Source organism: Panulirus ornatus, chromosome 51, assembly GCF_036320965.1.
Source record: "Panulirus ornatus isolate Po-2019 chromosome 51, ASM3632096v1, whole genome shotgun sequence".
Lineage (NCBI taxonomy): Eukaryota > Metazoa > Arthropoda > Malacostraca > Decapoda > Palinuridae > Panulirus > Panulirus ornatus.
Window position 1 is genome coordinate 3,224,435 of NC_092274.1, and position 26,800 is coordinate 3,251,234.

Genomic DNA, 26,800 nt, shown 5'->3' on the forward strand with positions numbered 1-26,800 from the left:
CCTAAAACTCTAACCCAGGTTGTAACAATGGAATTATGGACACCATCCAGTTTGATTACCTGACACCAGATCACTTAAATGGAGCATTAATCTTCAGGTTAACAAGAGAGAGAGAGAGAGAGAGAGAGAGAGAGAGAGAGAGAGAGAGAGAGAGAGAGAGAGAGAGAGAGAGAGAGAGAATATGAAACACTAGGGAAACACGTCACCTAAACCACACTTCTCCCAACAGAGAAACACCACCATCACCACAGCAAGCAACACAACATAGACAACACATCAACCAACCAGACCACTACCTGTCAATCAACAACACCCTCAGCCAAACCTGCAACACACAAACAAACAAACAAACAACTGTGCTAAGAAGATGGGGTACATCACTCAGGCCAGGTTCTGTCCCCCACCTACACGCTCACCCACCCCCACTATCCCCTCCCCCATCCCCCACTCACACACTCTCCCAACCCACCTCCCTGTTTATCGACCACTCTGGCCTGGGTGTGGGTGTAGGGCAAGACTAATGCTGGGGCTATGGACCACTCTGGCCTGGCTGTGGTTGTAGGGCAAGACTAATGCCGGGGCTATGGACCACTCTGGCCTGGGTGTGGGTGTAGGGCAAGACTAATGCCGGGGCTATGGACCACTCTGGCCTGGCTGTGGGTGTAGGGCAAGACTAATGCTGGGGCTATGGACCACTCTGGCCTGGGTGTGGGTGTAGGGCAAGACTAATGCTGGGGCTATGGACCACTCTGGCCTGGCTGTGGTTGTAGGGCAAGACTAATGCCGGGGCTATGGACCACTCTGGCCTGGCTGTGGGTGTAGGGCAAGACTAATGCCGGGGCTATGGACCACTCTGGCCTGGCTGTGGGTGTAGGGCAAGACTAATGCTGGGGCTATGGACCACTCTGGCCTGGCTGTGGGTGTAGGGCAAGACTAATGCCGGGGCTATGGAGCACTCTGGCCTGGCTGTGGTTGTAGGGCAAGACTAATGCCGGGGCTATGGACCACTCTGGCCTGGGTGTGGGTGTAGGGCAAGACTAATGCTGGGGCTATGGACCACTCTGGCCTGGGTGTGGGTGTAGGGCAAGACTAATGCTGGGGCTATGGACCACTCTGGCCTGGGTGTGGGTGTAGGGCAAGACTAATGCCGGGGCTATGGACCACTCTGGCCTGGGTGTGGGTGTAGGGCAAGACCAGAGATAATGCACAACACCTGGTCTCTCGTGTCACACAGCCATGGACAGACAAGTGGAACAGTCGTATATGAATCATTCATGAGTCAATCTCACCCAACGACCAATTGACACAGTTGCCCATCAACTGTCTCTCCCAAGAACATGCCTTAATGACACAGCGTCTGACCTAAGATGACCTGTTCTCACCTTTCGTTGACCTAACTAACTCCTGATGACATCTACCGATTCTTATGACCTCTGATGAATCATGATATAACCCTGCTTGACCTTTTCATTCCTCTTAACTACCGCTGACCTGTACTGACTTGGGTTTACCCTTATTGGTGTTTTCTTGACCTTATATTATCAATGTTGACCCCTGTAGTGAATGCCATCCCTATCCTCTCTCCCACTGACCTCAGGTGACCCCGGTCAACCTTCTGTACCTTCATGACCGTGGCTGACCCCTGCTGCTCTCTGCTTCCAACCCACTGACCTATTCTGACCCCTAATGACTTATAGCAGCTTCATACTGCTTCTTAATGACCCTCACTGCCTCGTGTTCAATATCACCAACCAGGGTGAATCCTAATGACCTTTGACAACCCTGGCGATCCTTAGTGACCTTTAATAACTCATATATATTCCTCCTGACCCCAGTTGACCTCTGGGTGGTGCTGAGCTATAAGCAGTGGCTCAGCAGCCCACAGCTCGTAGGAAATATTACTTTCTCTGACTCTGTGTGGAGAAGTAACAATATTTGTATCAAACAAGAGCAATATTTTGAGTCCTTTTTTTTTTAATGATGTGAGCTGAGGATTATGCTAGAGAGAGAGAGAGAGAGAGAGAGAGAGAGAGAGAGAGAGAGAGAGAGAGAGAGAGAGAGAGAGAGAGTTTTTTATATATATACACTAGAGATATATACCATTGTTTTCGTTCATCCTGCTCATGGCACATTATACCATACTAGGAAACAAAGTTGAACCACATCCAGTTTTCTTCGGAAATGTTTTGGACATAAGCAAAAAAAAAAAAAATAAACACACCACAAACAGCACAAAACTTACTCTACAATAATCATAAAAGTTATAAATACAAAAGAAACCATATAAAATAACAGATAATGGGATTGGAATACATTTACAGGTATTATTTGAATGTAAGAAATACAAACATCTGTGGAGCTACGGATCTTAATGCAAACACATATACACAATGATATATGAGCCAAAACTCCATTAAATGTCTATGGGGATCCGGCCTTGTTCACCTACATCCGGGATCAGCCATCTTCCATCTGTGACGTCATCAGTGTCAACAAAGTGGTGGAAGTGAAGGACCCGCCCGCCCCCCTAACCTTAGTTACCCAAGCTTTGTGTTGCCAGGGTTCGTCGTGTGGTGGCAGGGGCGACCCAGCCATAGCCAGCTCAGCTTTGTGTTGCCAGGGTTCGTCGTGTGGTGGCAGGGGCGACCCAACCATTGTCAGGTAAGCTTTGTGTTGCCAGGGTTCGTCGTGTGGTGGCAGGGGCGACCTAACCATTGTCAGCTAAACTTTGTGTTGCCAGGGTTCGTCGTGTGGTGGCAGGGGCGACCCAACCATAGCCAGCTCAGCTTTGTGTTGCCAGGGTTCGTCGTATGGTGGCAGGGGCGACCCAACCATAGCCAGCTCAGCTTTGTGTTGCCAGGGTTCGTCGTGTAGTGGCAGGGGCAACCCAACCATTGTCAGGTAAGCTTTGTGTTGCCAGGGTTCGTCGTGTGGTGGCAGGGGCGACCCAACCATTGTCAGGTAAGCTTTGTGTTGCCAGGGTTCGTCGTGTGGTGGCAGGGGCGACCCAACCATTGTCAGGTAAGCTTTGTGTTGCCAGGGTTCGTATGGTGGCAGGGGCGACCCAACCATTGTCAGGTAAGCTTTGTGTTGCCAGGGTTCGTCGTGTGGTGGCAGGGGCGACCCAACCATTGTCAGGTAAGCTTTGTGTTGCCAGGGTTCGTCGTGTGGTGGCAGGGGCAACCCAACCATAGCCAGCTCAGCTTTGTGTTGCCAGGGTTCGTCGTGTGGTGGCAGGGGCGACCTAACCATTGTCAGCTAAACTTTGTGTTGCCAGGGTTCGTCGTGTAGTGGCAGGGGCGACCCAACCATTGTCAGCTCAGCTTTGTGTTGCCAGGGTTCGTCGTGTGGTGGCAGGGGCGACCCAACCATTGTCAGGTAAGCTTTGTGTTGCCAGGGTTCGTCGTGTGGTGGCAGGGGCGACCCAACCATAGCCAGCTCAGCTTTGTGTTGCCAGGGCACGAGGGAAGCACTGTACAATGGGAAAGCACATCACGAATCCTTGGCCAGAGATAGATTAATACAGAAGGCACCTCCAGTACATCGATGATCAATCCTTGGCCAGAGATAGATTAATACAGAAGGCACCTCCAGTACATCGATGATCAATCCTTGGCCAGAGATAGATTAATACAGAAGGCACCTCCAGTACATCGATGATCAATCCTTGGCCAGAGATAGAGTAATACAGAAGGCACCTCCAGTACATCGATGATCAATCCTTGGCCAGAGATAGATCAATACAGAAGGCACCTCCAGTACATCGATGATCAATCCTTGGCCAGAGATAGATTAATACAGAAGGCACCTCCAGTACATCGATGATCAATCCTTGGCCTCAGAAGAAGGAGACATGATCAATCGACGTCAACGGAAGACGAAAGAAGACCATACCTCACTCCAGGACCACCAGGACCACCACCAAGAGATGACGCTTAGAAAAGAGAGACACACAAAACCCTGAGCCTTTTGTTGGCCTTTGATGAAGCAGGCCATTGTAGGGAGTTTTATGCACAACGATCGTGGCCAAAAATGCTCTTGTTCAATTGGGTATAAAAGTCTTCTCTAAAAAGGCCTTTTGCTCTGAGGATTTACATAAAAATGGTCACAGAAAAGGACCTTTGTCCCGAGTCGCAGCCATGAATATCGCTGGGAAAATATTATTCCAACCTTATATATATATATATATATACATACATATATATATATATATATATATATATATATATATATATATATATATATATATATATATATATTATATATATATATATATATATATCCCTGGGGATAGGGGAGAAAGAATACTTCCCACGTATTCCCTGCGTGTCGTAGAAGGCGACTGAAAGGGGAGGGAGTGGGTGGCTGGAAATCCTCCCCTCTCGTTTTTTTTTAATTTTCCAAAAGAAGGAACAGAGAAGGGGGCCAGGTGAGGATTTTCCCTCTAAGGCCCAGTCCTCTGTTCTTAACGCTACCTCGCAAATGCGGGAAATGGCGAATAGTATAAAAAAATAAAAAAAAAAAATATATATATATATATATATATATATATATATATATATATATATATATATATATATATATATATATATATATATATTCCTATGAGTCCACGGTGAAAATGAAACACGAAAAGTTCCCAAGTGCACTTTCGTGTAATAATCACACCATATATATATATATGGGATATTACTCATCATATTGACGTTTCAAGTTATAGAAGGACTATAGCAAGTGGTTGTGAGGGGGGTACAACCCCCCCACAAGTTATGGAGCGACCACTGCGGGTGGTTGTGAGGTACGACCTCCAACACCCTGGACACAGAGGTCATGGAACGACCTTACGGGGGGGGGGGAGGAGGGAGGAGGCGGGGAGAAGAACAGATGTTCTCCACGGGAGAACACGGCAAGGTCACCTGCATAAATAATGGGGAGAGAGAGAGAGAGAGAGAGAGAGAGAGAGAGAGAGAGAGAGAGAGAGAGAGAGAGAGAGAGAGAGAGAGAGAGAGAGAGAGAGAGGGAGGGAGGGAGGGAGGGAGGGAGGAGAGAGAGAGAGAGAGAGAGAGAGAGAGAGAGAGAGAGAGAGAGAGAGAGAGAGAGAGAGAGAGAGAGACAGGGTTGCTCGAAAAGCAAGGACCCCCACCTGGCGTCAGGTCAAGTCCTCAGTACAATTGTAAAAAAAAAAAAAAGAAGAAGGAATCGTCATTACAGGTCATGACCTCCGTCCTGCTTCTCAACAACCCCCTGGGTCAAAGGTCAAAGGGGGTCAGCCCTCATCAGAGAGGGCCGGCAGGGTCAGTGTCATTGAATATTAACCCCTACGTGTCAATGTTACGTGAAGCTGTCATTAGGATTTAGTGGACTAAAGGTCCAAAATGTATTTCAGTGATTCAGAATATGAATATGATAAACCAGACTCGTTCACACACACACACATACACACACACACACACATACACACACACACACACACTAAACCTGGCAACTTAACAACAAAGTTTTATGTTTTCCTCTCCAGCGTATATCATCTTCTTCCCCTCAGCGTGTCCATTAAAGCACCCAAGTGTCAAAATCAGGCACCATAATTCGTAAATTTCATCCTAGTCTACACGCAAAAATTATTTCGCCGTAAATTTCACTCATAATATATGACTGAACGCAAAATATAAGCGCTCGTCAATCTTGCAAGTCAAGTGTCCCAATCCCTGTGTGTGTGTGTGTGTAACAACATGCAAGTCAGGTTGTGTAACCTCTCTCTCTCTCTCTCTCTCTCTCTCTCTCTCTCTCTCTCTCTCTCTCTCTCTCTCTCTCTCTCACTCTCTCACACACACACACACACACACACACACACACACACACACAAATATAAAAGTTACGAGGGAAGGTATATGACAGAAGGGGCATTCCTGAGTATGACAGTAGAGCATTAAGTACCCCATCTAAGACGACAAAAAGAGAATCTAAGACTACAAGAAGAGAATCTAAGACTACAAGAAGAGAATCTAAGACGACAGAAAGAGAATCTAAGACGACAAAAAAGAGAATCAAAGACGACAACAAGAGAATCTAAGACGACAGAAAGACAATCTAAGACGACAGAAAGACAATCTAAGACGACAAAAAGAGAATCTAAGACGACAAAAAGAGAATCTAAGACGACAAAAAGAGAATCTAAGACGACAAAAAGAGAATCTAAGACTACAAGAAGAGAATCTAAGATGACAAAAAGAGAATCTAAGACGACAACAAGAGAATCTAAGACGACAAAAAGAGAATCTAAGACGACAAAAAAGAGAATCAAAGACGACAACAAGAGAATCTAAGACGACAAAAAGAGAATCTAAGACGACAAAAAGAGAATCTAAGACGACAAAAAGAGAATCTAAGACGACAAAAACAGAATCTAAGACGACAAAAACAGAATCTAAGACGACAAAAACAGAATCTAAAACGACAAAAAAAGATTCTAAGACGTACTTTTAAATTAGATTTTGTTCAGATATGGAAGAGTCCTGGATGGAGCTTCCTGGAAGCATTCCATGTGAAGAGCAACCTGCTCCAGTCTAGAGTCCAGGCCAGCAGAAGCGTCCTGGAAAATATACACGTGTCTTTACGCATTTCCAGCTTTGGTCGGAAATGTTTTAATTCCAGGAGAGACTCGTCTTAGGGACGGTCCGAGAATACTGTTGTCATGGAACGCACAATGGCAATGCTGATCTAGATGAAAAGTCGCCAGGGGGATAAAAAAAAATGCTTTGTTTACAAGAACTGGTTAACGCTTGTGTTACCGGACGCTTCAAGGTTGAACGTGTTCACAAGCTCATGGATGACCCGAGTGTGAGAAACGGATGAATGGGAGTCAACCTGGGGTGATATGAGGGGGAGATAATGGGGAGAAACGAAGATCAGTTCAACAGAGAGGAGGACACACACGTCAAGACTGACCCCCCCTGTATGTGGTGGGGTACGGAGGGAGGAAACTCTCTAAGGTAACTTACAGTGACAGGAATTTACATCATGGGAAGGTAACACAGCCATGAAGTTATCCAGGAACAGTCATGAGAAAATAGTGTACAATATATCATGAGGGATACTGACACTGTAGCTGGGCAGAGAGAAAGCAGGACATGAAAGTTGGGAGGACACATTACCATACTTGAGCGACCACACAGCCTAATGTCTGATATTCCCATAGGTTTTTTTTTTTTCACCATACCGAAAGAAACGATACAATTGAATCTTCTCATTTTTTGAGAACTTTAAGAAAATAAATGAGTTATGGAGGACGTGGGTATGACTCGGGGGAACCTAAGACTGTCTCACATGACGAAGAGAGAGTGAAGGACTGGAGGCAAACTGTAGGATAGCCTCACTAGGACATGTAGAACCCCTCCTAGTAAACAGGTCAGGTAAGGAGAATGGTGAGTTAGGGATGAAAAGTATTAACGAGTGATAGAAATGATGTAAGGCAAGTTTTAAAAGTAGCCAAGAGGAGGGGAAAGTAAGGATGTAGGTATGAAAAGTAGTTAGGGTAAGAAAAAGGAGTTAGGTAGGTACAAAAGGTAGTTAGGTTGAGGAAAAGTAGTTAGGTAGGTACAAAAAGTAGTTAGGGTGAGGAAAAGTAAGTATGAAGGTATGAAAAGTAGTTAGGGTTAAGAAAAGTACGCAAGAAAAGTATGAAAAAGTTACTACAAATTTTGAAGTATCGAATATGCGTTGTAACTCGTACAATTTGTTTGCACGAGTTGAAAAAAAAAGGTATAATTGTTTGCATCAGCTGACATGGTATGAAAACTGTTTGTACTAGAGATGATGGTGCGAAATGTTTGCACTACTAGTGATGGTATGAATTTCTGAACTGGTACGAGAACACAAAGAACCTCTCCCTTTGTTTACACTGTCTTCGTTTACAGTGAATGTATGGTAGGCGTCCTTGTTTACATTGTTTGAATGCATTTTGTTTGCATCCGGCGTCCCGGAGTAAAGGAGTGAACAATGGGAGGGATCGAGGGGTCTGTTTGACTGGCTGGCTGGGGGCCTGGGGAAGCTGAGCGACGCTTCCATTCGAAGAAGAATAATGTGTTCATTTATGATTCGGGCCCAAGATGGAGACTGGAGAGACGAGGACATACAATACCAGGTCTGGAGAGATGGTGGAACACGAGACCCCGGGTCGAGAGACACTGTGGCGGGTCGAAGGCTGGCTCGGGTTAAGGGCTGTTTTGCTTAAAGGTCCCCCCACATCCCACCCCCCTCGGGGTCAAGGGCTACTCTGGTCAAAGCCTCGTCAAGTCAAAGGCTCCTCTGGTCAAACGCTCGTCGAGTCAAAGGCTCCTCTGGTCAAAGGCTCGTCGAGTCAAAGGCTCCTCTGGTCAAAGGCTCGTCAAGTCAAAGGCTCCTCTGGTCAAAGGCTCGTCGAGTCAAAGGCTCATCGAGTCAAAGGCTTCTCTGGTCAAAGGCTCCTCTGGTCAAAGGCTCCTCTGGTCAAAGGCTTCTCTGGTCAAAGGCTCCTCTGGTCAAAGCCTAAGGGTTCTTCATCTGCAACACTCAGTCCAGAAAGGAGGATTCCCACCACTTCCATGAAGAACTGGGGTCAAGCAAGGGTCATCATCACAGGTCAGGGTGGCCCTCCCCCCACACGTCAGGCAGGTCATCACAGGTCAAGGTGGCCCTCCCCCCACGTCAGGCAGGTCAGCACAGGTCAGGGTGGCCCGCCCCCCCCCCCCCCCCTTACTGGGGAAGGTCAGACCCAGGTGTGTTTCCTGGAATTCCACACTGGCCTTCCAGGTTGGGTGGTGGGGAAATGGGGGAGGAGACACGACTGAGCCAGCTGGGCCACCTTGCTCAGCCCAGACGGGATCTCTTGGCTGAGTTAAATTTGTCGTTTGTCCATGTCAAGTGGTCGGTCTCTCTCTCTCTCTCTCTCTCTCTCTCTCTCTCTCTCTCTCTCTCTCTCTCTCTCTCTCTCTCTCTCTCTCTCTCTTCGTCCCCCTCAGCACCTTCCTCCCTTCCAGCATTGTCACCCCCCCCAACTCCTTCTCCCTTGCACTATCTCCCCCCCTTGCTCCCCAACGTTCTCCCCGTCCCTTATAGACTCTCCCCATCTCCCTCACACTTTCTTCCTCGCCCTTCCTCATACTCTCCCCCTTTCCCCTCATACTCTCCCCATCTCCCTCACACTTTATTCCTCGCCCTTCCTCATACTCTCCCCCTTTCCCCTCATACTCTCCCCATCTCCCTCACACTTTCTTCCTCGCCCTTCCTCATCCTCTCCCCCTTTCCCCTCATACTCTCCCCATCTCCCTCACACTTTCTTCCTCGCCCTTCCTCATCCTCTCCCCCTTTCCCCTCATACTCTCCCCATCTCCCTCACACTTTATTCCTCGCCCTTCCTCATACTCTCCCCCTTTCCCCTCATACTCTCCCCATCTCCGTCATAACCTCCCCTTCATCTCCCACCATATTACCTCCCGACCACACAATATTGGCCCAAATTCTCAAAAGCGGATTCGTTCCCGGGGATTTACATTTTTGGTTGAAGTTCCTCTTATCATCCAGGCAGGAAAGACTCTTTTTGTATTCCTTGTAAAAAGATTCGGATCTGTGAATGGACGTTCTTGGTTAAAAGATTCAAGATTCAACACAATAACAGGGGAGATTGGAGACCCCGGGATTCGTGTGTGTGTGTGTGTGTGTGTGTGTGTGTGTGTGTGTGTGTGTGTGTGTGTGTGTGTACCTATTCAAACTGTACGTGGAGGGAGTTCCACACTCGTGGGGCCCTATCTCTTAGATCATTATCACTTAGAACATTATCATCATACACACTTCTAAACTCCCTGACTGTCTAGCACGCCCTTACACTCCCTGACACTCCCTTACACTCCCTAATACTCCCTGATACTCCCTTACACTCCCTGACACTTTGGCACTCCCCTACATTCCCTGGTCCCCGTGCCAACCAATGAACAAAATAACTAAACAAGCCAAGACATACGACCAATTGGTGGTCCAAGAACGTCCGCCATACGTGTCTTCATCAACCATTGATGTATCTGTCTACGTAGCCACTGATAACGACCATTACAGCCAGCATTAATAGGTCATACATCAACGGCTAATGGGGTGATCATGGCCATCACCAACGTCGACCAATGGCAGCACCATCAATTGGTCATACATCAACCATTGATGGGCTTTCGTAACAGTAAATTTCACGCCACTTCTTACCCTACATCACGTTCTGTATTCATTCACTGTGTATTTACACAAACACATTTTTTTTTCGGTACAGCTAAACAATTTGTTTATCTAAAGTCATAAATTCCGGCTTTCAGAGTCCATTTTTAAAAGAGTGTATTTCAAATATGTACCAGAAATATTAAACAAAGTTTAGTGTACCCAAACTGTACATGCACTGTGTACATGTAATATACATGTACTGGCATATAATACTCGTGTGGTTAAAGAGGTACATACATAATGCACATATACGTACGGAAGTACACTCACTCAAAAAAGTATCGGGACCCCTTCCTGAATTTTCTAAAAAAATCCACAACTGGTCGACTGAGATTAAAGTTTGACTTCGCTGCCACACTGATGCAGTCTACAACTGTTATCAGGGTTGTAGAGAAGTCAAATTATATTCTCGCTCGGCCAGTTATAGATTATTAGAAACTACAGACCCGAACGACCAATACTTTATTGGGGGAGTGTACGTACATAATGCTCTTGTACAACACGTACATAAATACAAATATGATACTTGAGTGGATACGGAGTTATATTCAAAACAAGGCTGAAGTTTGGTGATATTAATCATGAACCATCCATCCAGGGAGCCACTATGACCCTTTAAGTAAACCATGGTAAGCCAGTTTAACTGAACGTTTGCCATAATACAGTACACTAATACAATAATACAATATGATAGATTCTTCAATCATAATACACAACACAACATCACTAGTAATGCTATTGGCTAATATCAGCCAATTAGAATACGTCTCGCTATAACTGATAACTCATTCTTTACTGAAATAAATGATACAAAATACATCTATAAGTGGTTAGTCATTTGATGATTCAAAATCATCCAATGTTTTGAATGAACCTCTGTAATTAGCGAAAATTAAGCCCAAATTAATTGCTTTAATTAGATAAAAAATCTGAAACTGTAAATGGAAATAATCAAAATAGGAATAGTAACCATTTTATTTTAACATTAACAGAGAGGATAATATCATTAACCGCTGGGGTAATTAACAGAGAGGATCATATCATTAACTGCTGGGATAATTAACAGAGAGGATAATATCATTAACTGCTGGTTTAATTAACAGAGGATAATATCATTAACTGCTGGGGTAATTAACAGAGGATCATATCATCAAATGCTGGGGTAATTAACAGAGGATAATATCATTAACCGCTGGGGTAATTAACACAGAGGATCATATCATCAAATGCTGGGGTAATTAACAGAGGATAATATCATTAACTGCTGGTTTAATTAACAGAGGATAATATCATTAACTGCTGGGCGGGTATAGTCCTCCCTCCATCATGGGCGGGTGTAGCCCTCCCTCCATCATGGGCGGGTGTAGCCCTCCCTCCATCATGGGCGGGTGTAGCCCTCCCTCCATCATGGGCGGGTGTAGCCCTCCCTCCATCATGAGCGGGTGTAGCCCTCCCTCCATCATGAGCGGGTGTAGCCCTCCCTCCATCATGGGCGGGTGTAGCCCTCCCTCCATCATGGGCGGGTGTAGCCCTCCCTCCATCATGGGCGGGTGTAGCCCTCCCTCCATCATGGGCGGGTGTAGCCCTCCCTCCATCATGGGCGGGTGTAGCCCTCCCTCCATCATGGGTGGGTGTAGCCCTCCCTCCATCATGGGCGGGTGTAGCCCTCCCTCCATCATGGGTGGGTGTAGCCCTCACTCCATCATGGGCGGGTGTAGCCCTCCCTCCATCATGGGCGGGTGTAGCCCTCCCTCCATCATGGGTGGGTGTAGCCCCCCCTCCATCATGGGTGGGTGTAGCCCTCCCTCCATCATGGGTGGGTGTAGCCCTCCCTCCATCATGGGCAGGTGTAGCCCTCCCTCCATCATGGGCAGGTGTAGCCCTCACTCCATCATGGGCGGGTGTAGCCCTCCCCCATGAGAGGTACACAGCAGGTGTGGGGAGCTGATCTTCATTATTGAAATTAACAGGACTGGAGCCGGCCACTGACAACCCCAGCCCTTCATCCTCCTGCTAGATTATCCCAAGCTGGCAGTGACGTTAGCACTGTCCTGACCCACAGTGACGTTGGCACTGTCCTGACCCACAGTGACGCTGGCACTGTTCTGACCCACAGTGACGCTAGCACTGTCCTGACCCACAGTGACGCTGGCACTGTCCTGACCCACAGTGACGCTGGCACTGTCCTGACCCACAGTAAAGCTGGCACTGTCCTGACCTACAGTGACGCTGGCACTGTCCTGACCCACAGTGACGGTGGCACTATCCATACCATCAGTGTCCCTCCCCGTCAACCATTACTGTCAACCAGACCAGATTCGGTCATCTGTCTCCTCAGCTTCACCGTCTATTTCCCCGTCCATTACATGACCGTCTCTCCAGCTGCTGTCCACAATATTCCTGAGTAAAAGATGAAATACATCAAAAACATTCAGGTTTTTAAAACACATGACCATGGTGGCCACACGACAGGTCACCTCTTAAAATGCCTGACGAATGGGGAATTTCTCCCAGAATTCCATTAAGTTTGTGAAGAACCGTCAATTACAATATTTACCTTCACGAAAAAAAAATGCTGTAAAAGTCTCCTTCTTCCCAGGCGTGTCCACGATGAAAGACATTTAAAAAAGAAAGGCTTTAAATGTCTCCAGAAAATGTTTGTTTCTTTCCTTAATCTTAAATGGTGTGAGAATATGTCATCATAACACCTCGAGGTTCTGGTATCAGTCAAGGAAGGAAGGAAGGAAGGAAGGAAGGAAGGAAGGAAGGAAGGATCACCCCAGCACAAGCTGGACATATCGTCACGTGATGAACAGCTAGGACATCAGGAAAGACTGAAGTGAAGCGCAAGACGGGGTCATGTGGTGGACTCAAACGCAACAATGTCCTTCAATTGTTTATTGCAACCTAAACTTTCCTATTCTTTTTTTTCCTTCTCTTCACTGCAACAGTGCAGGTTGTAGCAGTGCCCTTGGTGTTTGGACACTGCCGGGAGCCTTCACAGCAAGTGGAAAGGCTGAAGCAGTGCCCGAGATGGAGAGAGAGAGAGAGGCACTGCCATGGATAGGTCAAAGGTCAAGTGGATCCTCTTACCCTTTCTTACACAGAATAACATGGTCATCATGACCCGGGAGACGAATCTCATTACCAGGTCTGGTCCACTATATATTCCAGGTCTGGTCCACTATATATTCCAGGTCTGGTCCACTATATATTCCAGGTCTGGTCCACTATAAACTCCAGGTCTGGTCCATATATACTCCAGGTCTGGTCCACTATAAACTCCAGGTCTGGTCCATATATACTCCAGGTGTGGTCCACTATATACTCCAGGTGCGGTCCACTATAAACTCCAGGTCTGGTCCATATATACTCCAGGTGTGGTCCACTATGGTCCACTATAAACTCCAGGTCTAGTCCACTGTGTACCCCAGGGTCGGTCCATTCCTGGCCCAACTCCAGTTGTTTATCTCAACGTTTTCGTGTCTCTAATTATGCCAACAGAGTGGAGAGCCTCCAGCATCCAAGTGGTATAAAAGTATAAACACTTCGACAAGGGACTCATTACTTGCAACTCAAACTCAGCTGGGGTAATGGGCCAGTGTTTTACTAATATCATTACAACCTGTGTTCCAGACTTGCATAAATGGAGTACACTGAGAATCTCTGACCTGTCCTGATTGGTTGGCTTGTTCTGAGTGGTTAGTGAGAGTGTTAAACGAGACAAGAGTGGCTTTCATGAGATCCTAATAACCCTGGTCACACTCATCTCGTCTCTGGTAGACTAAGTGTCCAGGATTATATTCATTTGGGTTACTTCATCGTCTGGCCTAAGACCTTCCAGGGCTGGTGAAGCACCTGACCCCTTCCTCTGGACTGGTGAAGCACTTGACCCCTTCCTCTGGACTGGTGAAGCACTTGACCCCCTTCCTCTGCACTGGTGAACCAGTTTCTTCCTCCTACATGCTGATGTGGGAAGAGCTTTCCAGTGGCCAACAGATGGGCTATTTATCCAGGTTGAGGGCAAGGTGCTGCTGTACGCCCTCTGTGAGACAGGAGAACCCCGTCTCCATGCCAAAACCTGTGTTAAGTTTCCTCCGTGGCAACAGCTTCTCTTTAAGTTTCCTCTATGGCAACCGTTTCGTGTTTCGGAAACGGACAGAACCTATTTCATAACGATGATATAGAACGTTTTGCTACGATGATAAAAATAAAATGAAAGTTTTTTTTTTCTTCGGCGAAAACGCCTTTAAGAGTGTTTGATGTCGGTAAGTTTTTTTTCAAGGCTGGAACACGGTAAAAGCTGCCTTGTGAGATCCAGCAGCAATTTTCTGTTTTTTCACACACTCGTTGGGTCGGATTTGGAGCCTGAGTCAGCAAGGCTTGGTGGCTGACGAGTGGCCAGGTGGTCTGAGCCACTACAGTCCCCCTTGAATCAACAGCTTCGAATCCTAGTCGCCTTTTGTCTCCCCAGTTCATCTGATGGTTCCAGGAGAAATCGATGACTGGAGGCAAGTCTCCATCTCCTGGAATCATGGTTTTTCTGGGGGTCTGTGAGGTGTGGAGAATTATATACCAACGGAAGTGATGGATTTTCCTGGCCTTTTTAACGTTTAACGACTCAAGTTTGGGACGACTGGACTCCAGTGACCTTTCTACGATTCTATGGCCTTCCAGCAGTGAAATCAATGGATTTCCATGACCTTTCTATGTTCGGTCAATTATTCATTCCAATAATCATGTAAATTATCGTTAACCCTCACACTACTAGACGTTTATGCCGTTCGTTTAGCGCATGAAAATACAAGCCCAATAAATGAAAGCGGAGTTGAAGGAATTTTCTTTCTCTTCACCTTTCGTACATTCTAGAATACCATCCAAAGAAAGGAATGAGGAGTTCTGGAACAAGATGTAGGCGAGCAACGCCTCTTAAAAAATCGTGAAACTTTAACAGAGAAAATATAGATAGTCTAGTTGCTGGTGTCTCAAGATACAAAAATATCTCAAACTGAGTAAAAAAAAGAACATATTTATTAAGTTACGAAAATGGAGATGGCAGACATTGATCATGACTGGAAAGTATTATTCTCTTTGTCCATTTAAGACCTTGTTCCAAGATCACGATATCTTCCAGGAGAGAGACCTTCCTTCTTCCAGGTCCATATTGGCCTTCCAGACCGTTGGAAATATCTTACTAGGTCCAAAATGGCTTTCCAGACTGCTGAAGATCTCTTTCCAGCCCCAAGGTTGGCCTTCCAGACCGCTGGAGACGAACAAAGACAGCGTGTTCTTGGTGGACAATATATTTTTCATCCAATGACTGTTCCATGTCTGCCAGCAACAACAACTGCTGTCTTCTTTATGGTCTTGTTGCCAGTGTTGTGGGCAAGAGAATAATAGAGCGACAGATAACCACAATGTCGAGGCGTCTACGATGCAGTTAAGTGGTTGTCTGGCTAGATAAATCATGTTTATATATACATTCCTCTACCTCATTCGTCCCTGGTCGTGAGGTTCCATGATCTACATGCTTTCCAGAATAGTGACCCTTGACTATCTTTGCTACGGTGGAGGCCAGCTTCTCGTTTTCTGCACAAGATACTGGATGTAAGAGGTTTTGTTTGCTTAGTGATGGATCAAATAAAATGCCCGATATGTGAGGCTTTGTTTGCCTGGTGACGGGCAAACAAGGCAGTTCATAAAATGTTGAATATTGCAGACAATGAATATTTACAATACCAGTTACTGAATGTCTGATAATTGATCCTCTCATTATTAAAAGCTGGGTAAATAATATTCTCATTACTGGATGGGCGTAATTAAAATTTTCATTAATGGATATGTAATTAATAGCCTCATTATAGCGACATGATTTGCCTTGGCAAAAGAAGATGGGGTTAAACATATGAGTCTAACATCTCAGACGGTCCCTGGACTGGGCCTTGAACTGGGCCCTGAACTGGGCCCTGGACTGGGCCCTGAACTGGGCCCTGGACTGGGCCCTGGACTGGGCCCTGAACTGGGCCCTGGACTGGGCCCTGGACTGGGGCCTGGAATGGGCCCTGGAATTAGTCCGTCCCTGGAATTAGTCTCACAACAAAGCCCCCACATCAACACGGTGAATGATGTGACGCCCGCCACACACGAGCACAAGGACACGAACATGGTACAATGTGACTATTAGCGAGCGACTTTAATTCACAACTCGAGGAATTAACTTTGAAAAAAAAAAATTGAATTGGGGGGAAGTAAGCGTGTCTCATTAACGAATTGTTTCGTCTCTCTCTCTCTCTCTCTCTCTCTCTCTCTCTCTCTCTCTCTCTCTCTCTCTCTCTCTCTCTCTCTCTGACCTTCACCACGAAGTCTGTTGCGATCCATTCTAATAGTTCTTGGTAGGCGTGTGGTGATGGGGGGTTTAAGGTTAGAGTCGACCCAGCGTGTCTTAACGTGGTCAAATGAGAGTGGAACACACAGGGGTTCAACACCTTTACCGTAGCATCGCCTCCCATCGCTCCTCTCTCTCTTAAAGATTATATTCTCTTCCCCTGGCAACTGCTGCTCCTTGATGCTCCTCCTGCTACCGCTGCTACTGCTTCTACTGCTGCTGTTGATGCTGCTTCCAATGCTGTGTTGATGCTGTTCCTGCTGTGTTGATGCTGCTTCCACTGCTGTGTTGATGCTGCTTCCAATGCTGTGTTGATGCTGCTTCCAATGCTGTGTTGATGCTGCTTCCACTGCTGTGTTGATGCTGCTTCCAATGCTGTGTTGATGCTGCTTCCAATGCTGTGTTGATGCTGCTTCCAATGCTGTGTTGATGCTGCTTCCACTGCTGTGTTTGATGCTGCTTCCAATGCTGTGTTGATGCTGCTTCCAATGCTGTGTTGATGCTGCTTCCACTGCTGTGTTGATGCTGCTTCCACTGCTGCGTTGATGATGTTACTGCTGTGTTGATGCTGCTCCTGCTGTGTTGATGCTGCTTCCACTGCTGCGTTGATGATGTTACTGCTGTGTTGATGCTGCTCCTGCTGTGTTGATGCTGCTTCCACTGCTGCGTTGATGATGTTACTGCTGTGTTGATGCTGCTCCTGCTGTGTTGATGCTGCTTCCACTGCTGCGTTGATGATGTTACTGCTGTGTTGATGCTGCTCCTGCTGTGTTGATGCTGCTTCCACTGCTGCGTTGATGATGTTACTGCTGTGTTGATGCTGCTTCCACTGCTGTGTTGATGCTGCTTCCACTGCTGTGTTGATGCTGCTCCTGCTGTGTTGATGCTGCTTCCACTGCTGTGTTGATGCTGTTACTGCTATGTTGATGAAGTACCTGGTGCTGCTGATGCTGTGCAGCTGTTCAAACTCTCCTCCTGTTCCCCTTGCGGTTCCAAAAATAACACAAGGAAATGATACAGTAAGATATTGAGATAATTAAGTATACTGCCAGTGTGACGTCACTAATTACTGTTTTCCCTGGTGGTTGGCGTGGTCTGGCAGGACCATTAATGAGAGGAAACATACGAGAAAATGCGACTTTATGGATGGTCGATACAAGGGTGAACATTCCTGTGTTATGTTGTTTGAGCGGATGGGGGCCGCCATATGATACCTCTCTCTCTCTCTCTCTCTCTCTCTCTCTCTCTCTCTCTCTCTCTCTCTCTCCACCATACTTTTACCAGGGCAGCAGACACCAGCAGGGTACCACACACTCCGTCTTCCACCCTTTTCCAAAAAGTTGGAATGAAGGGAAACTTCGGTTTCCTCGTCAGATCTGAGGCGCTGGGGAGAAAAAAACTCTCTCTCTCTCTCTGACAGGCGTTCCTAATTTGAGAATATTTGAGACCAATGAGCAGGCTTGATGTAACAAAAAGTAATAACTTTTCTTTCTATCGTGAAAAATATTTTTTCCACAGCTGGCCGGGTCTGAGACCGAAGACCATAGTTCGATAACATCATTTCTCATGAAAAGTGTGTAACTGTGTGTATTTCACACACCCATATGGAGACAGGAACTGATTTGATGATAGCAAGTACACTAAAAGATAGACAGGCTTTACACACTTCTTCTTATACTGGTTTTCGCCGTTTCCCGCATTATGGAGGTAACGCAAGGAACAGACGAAAGGTCTATCTATCTATCTATCTATCTGTCATGTACAGGTGTAATGTACCGAAGCCAGAGCTACTTATTCTTAATCAAACCTCACACAACTTTCCGTAGTTTCCTCTGACACGTTTCATACACCATGGTTCAAACCACTTACAGCACGTCGCCCCCTGTATACCACATCACTCCAAATCGCCTTATCCCACGCACACCTCTCGTATTCGCGCACGTTCAGGCTACGGCAACTCAGTCTTTCATTCATTCCCTTACTTTTACTCACAACAAATCTCAGCTTCCTTCTTTCACACACACACACTACCAAACTTGGACACCATCTCCTCCAACTTTTTCTCTCATATCTGCCATCAGAAACGCGTCATCTGCAGATAGCAACTGCCTAACCTTCCGCACCCCCTTAACCACGACATAAAACAAGACTTTTAGTCTAACCAAAGCCAATGACGATGATACAATTTCCAACCAATTTATGATCTTAAGTCCCAAGAATCAAAATCACGTACATCTTAAATGTTCAAATGGTTCTTACGAACTTAAAGTATAACACTATAATACCCATCAAATGAATATATGAATTCAACCTTGACAGCGGAAGCTGTGTCATACCTGGCATGAGCCTTAATGACCCTACCACACATGTCACGACCTTAAAATGACCCCTACCACACCTGACACGTCGCTCAATAACCCTACCACACCTGACACGTCGCTCAATGACCCTACCACGCCTGACACGACGCTCAATAACCCTACCACACCTGACACGTCGCTCAATGACCCTACCACACCTGACACGTCGCTCAATGACCCTACCACACCTGACACGTCGCTCAATAACCCTACCACACCTGACACGTCGCTCAATGACCCCTACCACACCTGACACGTCGCTCAATAACCCTACCACACCTGACACGTCGCTCAATGACCCTACCACACCTGACACGTCGCTCAATAACCCTACCACACCTGACACGTCGCTCAATGACCCCTACCACACCTGACACGTCGCTCAATAACCCTACCACACCTGACACGTCGCTCAATGACCCCTACCACACCTGACACGTCGCTCAATAACCCTACCACACCTGACACGTCGCTCAATGACCCCTACCACACCTGACACGTCGCTCAATGACCCCTACCCCACCTGACACGTCGCTCAATGACCCTACCACACCTGACACGTCGCTCAATGACCCTACCACACCTGACACGTCGCTCAATGACCCTACCACACCTGACACGTCGCTCAATAACCCTACCACACCTGACACGTCGCTCAATGACCCCTACCCCACCTGACACGTCGCTCAATAACCCTACCACACCTGACACGTCGCTCAATGACCCCTACCACACCTGACACGTCGCTCAATGACCCTACCCCACCTCTCAAAAACCTTGATGGCCACACTACTGTTGTCATGACCCTTAATGAGCCTATCCTAATGATCCTAATACCTTTCATAATCCTTAATTACCCCTCCACACCTGTCATCACCCTGAATGATTAACTGAAGCGGTAATTAATCACCTAAGTAGACACCCTTCGAGGTGGAAAGTTGGACCCGATCATGTCCAGTGATACAGCGACGTAACTCACTGTCAGGACCTGTCGTGCTGAGTGGCAAGTGTTGTGAGTTACGCTGTGAGGGGCCATCTGAGTTACCGGTGGGTGGGGATGAATCAACACGAATGGGAGGAGGTAGGAAATGGCAGCGGAAGGGAATGGGCAACGAAGTGGGTGAGTGATGGGTGAGGAAGTGGCTGGTCATGGGTAATGAAGTGGGTAAGTGATGGGTGATGAAGTGGCTGGTCATGGGTAATGAGGTGGGTGAGTGATGGGTGATGAAGTGGCTGGTCATGGGTAATGAAGTGGGTGAGTGATGGGTGAGGAAGTGGCTGGTCATGGGTAATGAAGTGGGTGAGTGATGGGTGAGGAAGTGGCTGGTCATGGGTAATGAAGTGGGTGAGTGATGGGTGATGAAGTGGCTGGTCATGGGTAATGAAGTGGGTGAGTGATGGGTGAGGAAGTGGCTGGTCATGGGTAATGAAGTGGGTGAGTGATGGGTGAGGAAGTGGCTTGTCATGGGTAATGAAGTGGGTGAGTGATGGGCAATGACTCGGAGGACAGGAATGGGTAACAGAAGGGAAGAATGACGGGTGAGTAATACAGAGACGTGACGAAAGACGATAAGAATTGACGAGAATGATATCAAAATGGCGCTGAGGTAAACACAGTGACGGGGTGATGGTGGGGAGCTCTGGGGAGAGATGGTCCAATATTCCATCACATATACAACCGTCTCTCAGCCTTCCAATCATCCCAGACTTCAAGGTCCACCTCGTCATCATGCACTCGTGTTACCATCATTAAAGTCAATGTCCGGGTTCAATTATGAGTTTGCTTTGCAATTTCCCCCGTCAGACGTTTTCCATTCCACCTGAAAAGCGTCGTTTCGATTAACTACGCCAAGCAAAACTCGTGTGTATATTTCCATTTGTTGTTCTGTGTTTAACAGTACAGCCTCGGAACGTTTGTTGTTATGCCACGCGAACGTCTCTGGCCAGATGCGATTGTGAGGGAACGTTTGTGGCTAAACAGCGATATCTGAATGTTTCTGGACAACTGTTGTTGACTGGAACGTTTCTTGTCAGATATCATGATACGTGAACGTTTTTTAATAGTCGTTGGAACATGCGAACGTTTCTGGCCAGATGCTGTACCATTTCCTATGGCCTACTCTCATGGAAGCGATCATTACCCATTTCTTCCCTATTTCCATTTACTTTGTTGTCATTTCTAAATTGTCCTTTACTTTTTCGATTATCATATATTCAAAAATTTCACTTCCTCGTCTCTTACAAAAATATATATTTCTATTCTTATTTCTTATACACATGGGGTTCAAGTTGAGAAAACTTATATATATATATATATATATATATATATATATATATATATATATATATATATATATATATATATATATATATATATGTGTAAACAATGACTAATAGACACGATTTAGAAAAAACTAAATGAAAACGTCAGGTGGGTAAAAGTTAATTTCCAATTCAAAGAGAGAGTTTACTTCATGTATCTGATTCACAACGCTCTCTAATTTACATACAACTGATTCGTAAACAAATATGTAAACAACCGATTCAATCACACCCATCAAGCAAACTTTCTTCAGTCCGAAAAATGAGAGAAAAAAAAAGTCCCCCAATTCAAAGAACGTTGTATTATTACTGCCTTAGTATTATTCAAACTATTATTTGATGATATTTTTCAAAATGTATTGTACAGGGTCATTGTCTGTAATCATGGACAATGGTTATTGTGAGAAGCTATTGTTGAAACGGCGGTACAATTTTGTAAACTTAAAGCTATTGTTGAAATGGCGGTACAATTCTGTAAACTTAAAGCTATTGTTGAAATGGCGGTACAATTCTGTAAACTTAAAGCTATTGTTGAAATGGCGGTTCAATTCTGTAAACTTGTTGTACACAGATTTGTGGAGAAGTTTTGAATACAGGGACTATCTAGGGCTAGTGTACAGGGATGGCATGGCTGGGATAGTCCCAAGGATCATTTCACTGGGATGGGGACGAAGGGCGGTGTCCAACAGGTTCTGTCCAGAAACCTAACTGTCTCACTATTTTGTCCAGGGTGCGTCCAAAGAGAGAGGTCCAGGTGAACTGTCCAAGGGCTGTGTCCAGGGGTGTCCTAGGGAAAATGTCCAGGGATACTGTCCACTTCAGGAGGTGAGCCGTCCTGGGACACTTCATAAGACCACTGTGGAGCAATAAGTAACTACGACCTGAAGGAGACAGGTCACCAACTCAAGAGGGCCAAGTCCCGGGGTCATATCTAAGTCCCAGTGCCTTCCTATGGGACTCCATGGGTCCCAGGACATGATGGAGTCCCCTCCAATGTCCCCATCTTCCCTAGCAGTCCCAGGTGAGGGTTAGCAGAGTTCCTCATCCACGTAGCTGATTGCAATTCTAATAATTAACCACCAGAGGCCTGTCTCGTATACATTTCTAACGAGATGGTCTCGACTCTCACGTCTCTCTCACATGTAGGTTCCTGAAGCTTATGTCCAGCAAGATAATAATCGTATCTATGCCTTCCTTGCGGTGGTGTGTCCCGCCCTCATTAGATTTATTCGGGTATTCACTTCAATAATGAATGTCGCCAACCATGCATCAGAACCACTATGGACTTCGTCTTACGTCCCCTTGTAAGGTGAAGCAATCCCCATCGCTTTTCAGTCCCCGTCATGACCACGGCATCATCTGCAAACTTTTTCAGGTAGGTGCGATTCACGTACATCAGTACGAGCAAAGGTCTCACACATGAACGCTCAGACGCGCCGCTGGTGACTTGAACCTACTTCAAAAAAAAAGTTCCACAGGGATGAGGAGTCCTTGATTCTCCTCCACAAATAGAATCTATTCATTTGATTCTCCATCTTTTTTTTTTCTTGCCTGCTGGAGATCCAGCTTTACCAACCAACAGCTTGGTTCATCAGTGTCGAACGCCTTCTGGGCAGTTCAGATACAGACAATCCACCAAGCCTTTGTTTTCGACTAAAACGAATCGAATTTCCTCTCGTTACACATGACCCACTTTCCCTGACACCCATGTTGGCTCTCACTTACTTCATCTTCCCTGTACAAGAAAGCGTCCACTTGTTTTGTAATTTTCTTCCCACTGCCTTACAGACCACAGTCCTCACGAAGACCACCGTGTGTAGTCAAGTGCCTCCGGCTGGTCTTCGCATTCAAAGACAGGTATGTCGTTTTGTCTTCTTTCATTTCCTTTGCACCTTACCTTCCCCTCCGACATCTTAAAACATTTCAGGGGTTTAGTTACGCGTATCGGGAACGCATCTTGAGCGAAATACGGAGAAGCATTGCATAAGGACCAGGAGATCCTGCATGGGTCAAGATCTTTCAAATATTGTTTATATCTTGTCTTGCTATTCCGATGCTGTCCAGGACCCTCTCTACCTATTGCACGTCATTGGTGTTGGGATTAAATCCTCTTCCACGCAGAACAAAATTCTGAACTCGGTTCTTAACTTGTCCCCCCCCCCCACAACACCAAGCCAAACAACTCTTCCTTCTGAATCCCTTGGTTTGATTAGCTATTCTTCCGCCGATAATTTCCTCCTAATTAATCTATGGATCATCCCCATTTCTTATCTTGCTTTATTCGTCCCTTACTCTCTTGTACAACACATATGCTAAATGGCTGGGGTTCCGCCAAGCATCTTGGCTATTTGACACCTTTCCTTGAACCAATTCCCCCCCTCTCTCTCTCTCTCTCTCTCTCTCTCTCTCTCTCTCTCTCTCTCTCTCTCTCTCTCTCTCTCTCTCTCTCTCTCAACCTTCCCTTTATCACATACGACTATATGTATCCACGTCCCTATTCCTTCATTTTACAGAACCTTCCACCATAATGCCCTGCTTCCAGTCCATTCAGTAAACCATTTTCCAATATTCGTTACCAGATAAAATGTTGAATTCTGTGTCGTATCCACGTTCACGTTCCCTCTCTGAGTCCACCATTCATCTCTGCTCTAAACACGTCAAACTCGAGCATTACATGAACATCTTAGTGTATCATATATCATATTCACAATTTCCCTGTTAGTAAGTGGAATATTATGATCAAGTACTGGTGACGTATCAGTCCCTTCCAATACTCAGGGACAGTGAGAGAGAAACCTTTCCATATACACTGAACACTTGTGTCTTCCTAACTCCATACGAACCTTTAAGTCCCACTGTCCATATCTTTGTGTGTGTGTGTGTGTGTGTGTGTGTGTGTGTGTGTGTGTGTGTGTGTGTGTGTGTGTACTGACGCTCGTGTGATCCCATCTGTTTCTGTGGTACACTATGGTACACTTGTACACTCTGGTACAGCCACTGGTTCTGTGTACACAGAGGTACACCCTGCCACCGCTGAGGTCGACATGTGGACCTACCTGGGCAGTGTTGGCGAGGTTGTGGCTGGTTGGATGAGGCGGCTCACGACCTAAAGGTCAGGGCAAGAGGTCAGCACAGGTCGTGAGGTGCGAGCCATGACGACCTGGGTCCCGGGGGGTCAATGGGGCCGGGGGTGTGGGGTGTAGTTGTGTGGTGGGAGGGAGGGGAGAGGGAGGGGAAAGCTGGGGGTGTTGTGAGGGGAGGGGAGAGGGAGGGGAAAGCTGGGGGTGTTGTGAGGGGAGGGGAGAGGGAGGGGAAAGCTGGGGGTGTTGTGAGGGGAGGGGAGCAGTCTCGGGGCCACACACGTCACTCTCCTCACATGTTTACGAAAGTCAACTTGCTCTTTCTCTTCTCTCGTGGGCTTCTAACTTTCTCCCTATGTCGACCAGATGCGCAAGACGATGGATAGATAAATATATCCTCTTTCTGGATCTATTTCTATGTCTTACAGAGGTAAATTCAGGGCACTGTAAGATGATGTATTCTTCTTGGGGGGGAAAAAATCAGGTACTTCAGTATCGACTCACTGTGGTACACTACACATATCACGTGGGAAGAAAAAAATGATATTTTTGTCTATATTTTCTGGTGTCACTCTGGCCTGATGGTACAATTTCGACCCGGAAGCTCAAATTTCTGACATTTAACGTTTTACGATATTCAGACGAATCTACTGCCCGCTACACCGCCACTCCATCACAGCCTCAACCACCATCGTAACTAAGGCTTCCTACGAACTGCTTGTACACTCTTCTCCCGTACAGTGAAGCACGAGGAACGACATTAAGAAAAACTCTCGGGAGCGCGCGCGCCGCCCCTCATCCAGCGACGTCCAGAGCGACACTGAGGAATGGCGGGATGAGGAGAATGGAGGTGCCTAGTGCCGCCAGACTTCACAACCCCGCCAACATTTGCCGGTACTTTAACGTACACGACTAATATCTTAAATAAGATATAAGGAAAGAACCTTTAATTACGACACAGATGAGGTATATGAACCAGTAACGTAATTCACGAACAAGATACACCTGTATTGTATCGTGCTATTTAAAAAAGGGAGTACTTAAATGGAAGGGGAATTAATGTAAACATAATAATCGTAGGTGTTTAAATATATTGCCATAGATTTCTTAGTGACCTCAGCTCTGTCAACACTTCCTCCATGGAGTACTATGTGACGTAATTCATTAAGTGAGCCTTGTAGTAAGACCCTATTCTGAAGCAAGGGGCGCTGTTCTACGCCAGATAAAGGTATTCTACGCACGTAGCAAGGTACACTGACAGTTGCTGTCATGAAGTAATCGTACATCTGTATGGGAAAGCCATAGCAGGCTTTCATAAATGCCTGGCCACCGTGAGAGGTGCCTGCTGGGAACATCATACCATACCTGGTATATTATCGTACCATTGGCACCTATCGCTCGTCTCGTGGATCTGGATAACCCAACCCCTCTAACTCTGAGGCCATATGACTATAACTCTGCTCTGTATTTCGTGCACTTTCCTCCTAAATTCATTCCACTCTGCACAACTCTACGACTCTCAGACTTACTGCAAGGTAGCATCGCTCTCTTCACATCCAGCGCTGCTGAAATTCTGTATGCAGGGGATTTCAGTGATCAACCAGAAGCAATACCTAGCCTCCGGATGATCCCAGAAGAGCCGAGAGCCTCCCTCTTTTTCTTCCCCTCCTCTACGATCACCCAAAACAAATATCAAAACACCGCTCTGAGTTCTCGATCGTCATGATAACTCCTCCATCACACTCAACTTCCTTCGTTTTGACTCAGAACCTCGCCAATCCCAATGTCCATTTACTATTTCCGCTCCTTTAGGACTCTCTGACCACAGTCTTATCTCTTGTTACTTCTTCCTGCACACGTCCTCCCTCTACCCTCCCTCCGGGCGCTTGTCCTGCCAGTCAGGGAGAGCCCAGACGCCATCTCGGCGTAGCTTCTGTACTGACTTTCAGTGCAACATATACTCCTACGCAGACCGGAATGCCTCGCGCTGTGCTGAACGCGTAGCAGATGTTAAAGTGACTGTGGAATAAAGTCTTGAATCCGTTTCACCTGATCTTTGTCTCCCCAGTCGAGGCTTTGATCGCCTCTGATCCGATGCCTGTCGTATTATGGACAGAGCATTAACAGGTTACGATGATGTCCTCTTTCATTAAAACCTTATCTGTTGTCATCTCAGCTCCAAAGCACTCTAAAGCTACGCTTCGTAAAGTCAAGCACACCTTCACACAAAAACAAAAGCGTGTGGGTTTGAATCTTTCTCTACAGACAAATCCTGCTAGTCCTCCACCAAAAACATCTCCCATAACTTCTGTAATTCAAACTTTCCCCTTCATTTCCGTCCCGATCAACTTATAGCTAAGTTTCCCCCACTGATAAAAGTGCTCTTTTTTCGTACCATATTTCCTCTAATTTTA

The 26,800-nt window shown here is 46.3% G+C and overlaps 1 protein-coding gene across 2 annotated transcripts in view; it reads right to left on the reverse strand.

The window, feature by feature from the left end:
- The window catches only part of LOC139764832 (arrestin domain-containing protein 2-like), a 97,187-nt gene extending 71,996 nt beyond the window's left edge, over nt 1–25,191 (reverse strand). The window contains exons 1-2 of one of the 2 annotated variants that reach the window (XM_071691810.1): nt 24,363–25,191; nt 6,478–6,589 (exon numbers count right to left, since the gene is read on the reverse strand). The gene's annotated coding sequence lies outside the window, so the exon portion shown is untranslated. The remainder of the gene's footprint in view (nt 1–6,477; nt 6,590–24,362) is intronic. The other variant, XM_071691809.1, reaches the window with a different exon arrangement.
- Between the last annotated feature and the right edge of the window lie 1,609 nt (nt 25,192–26,800).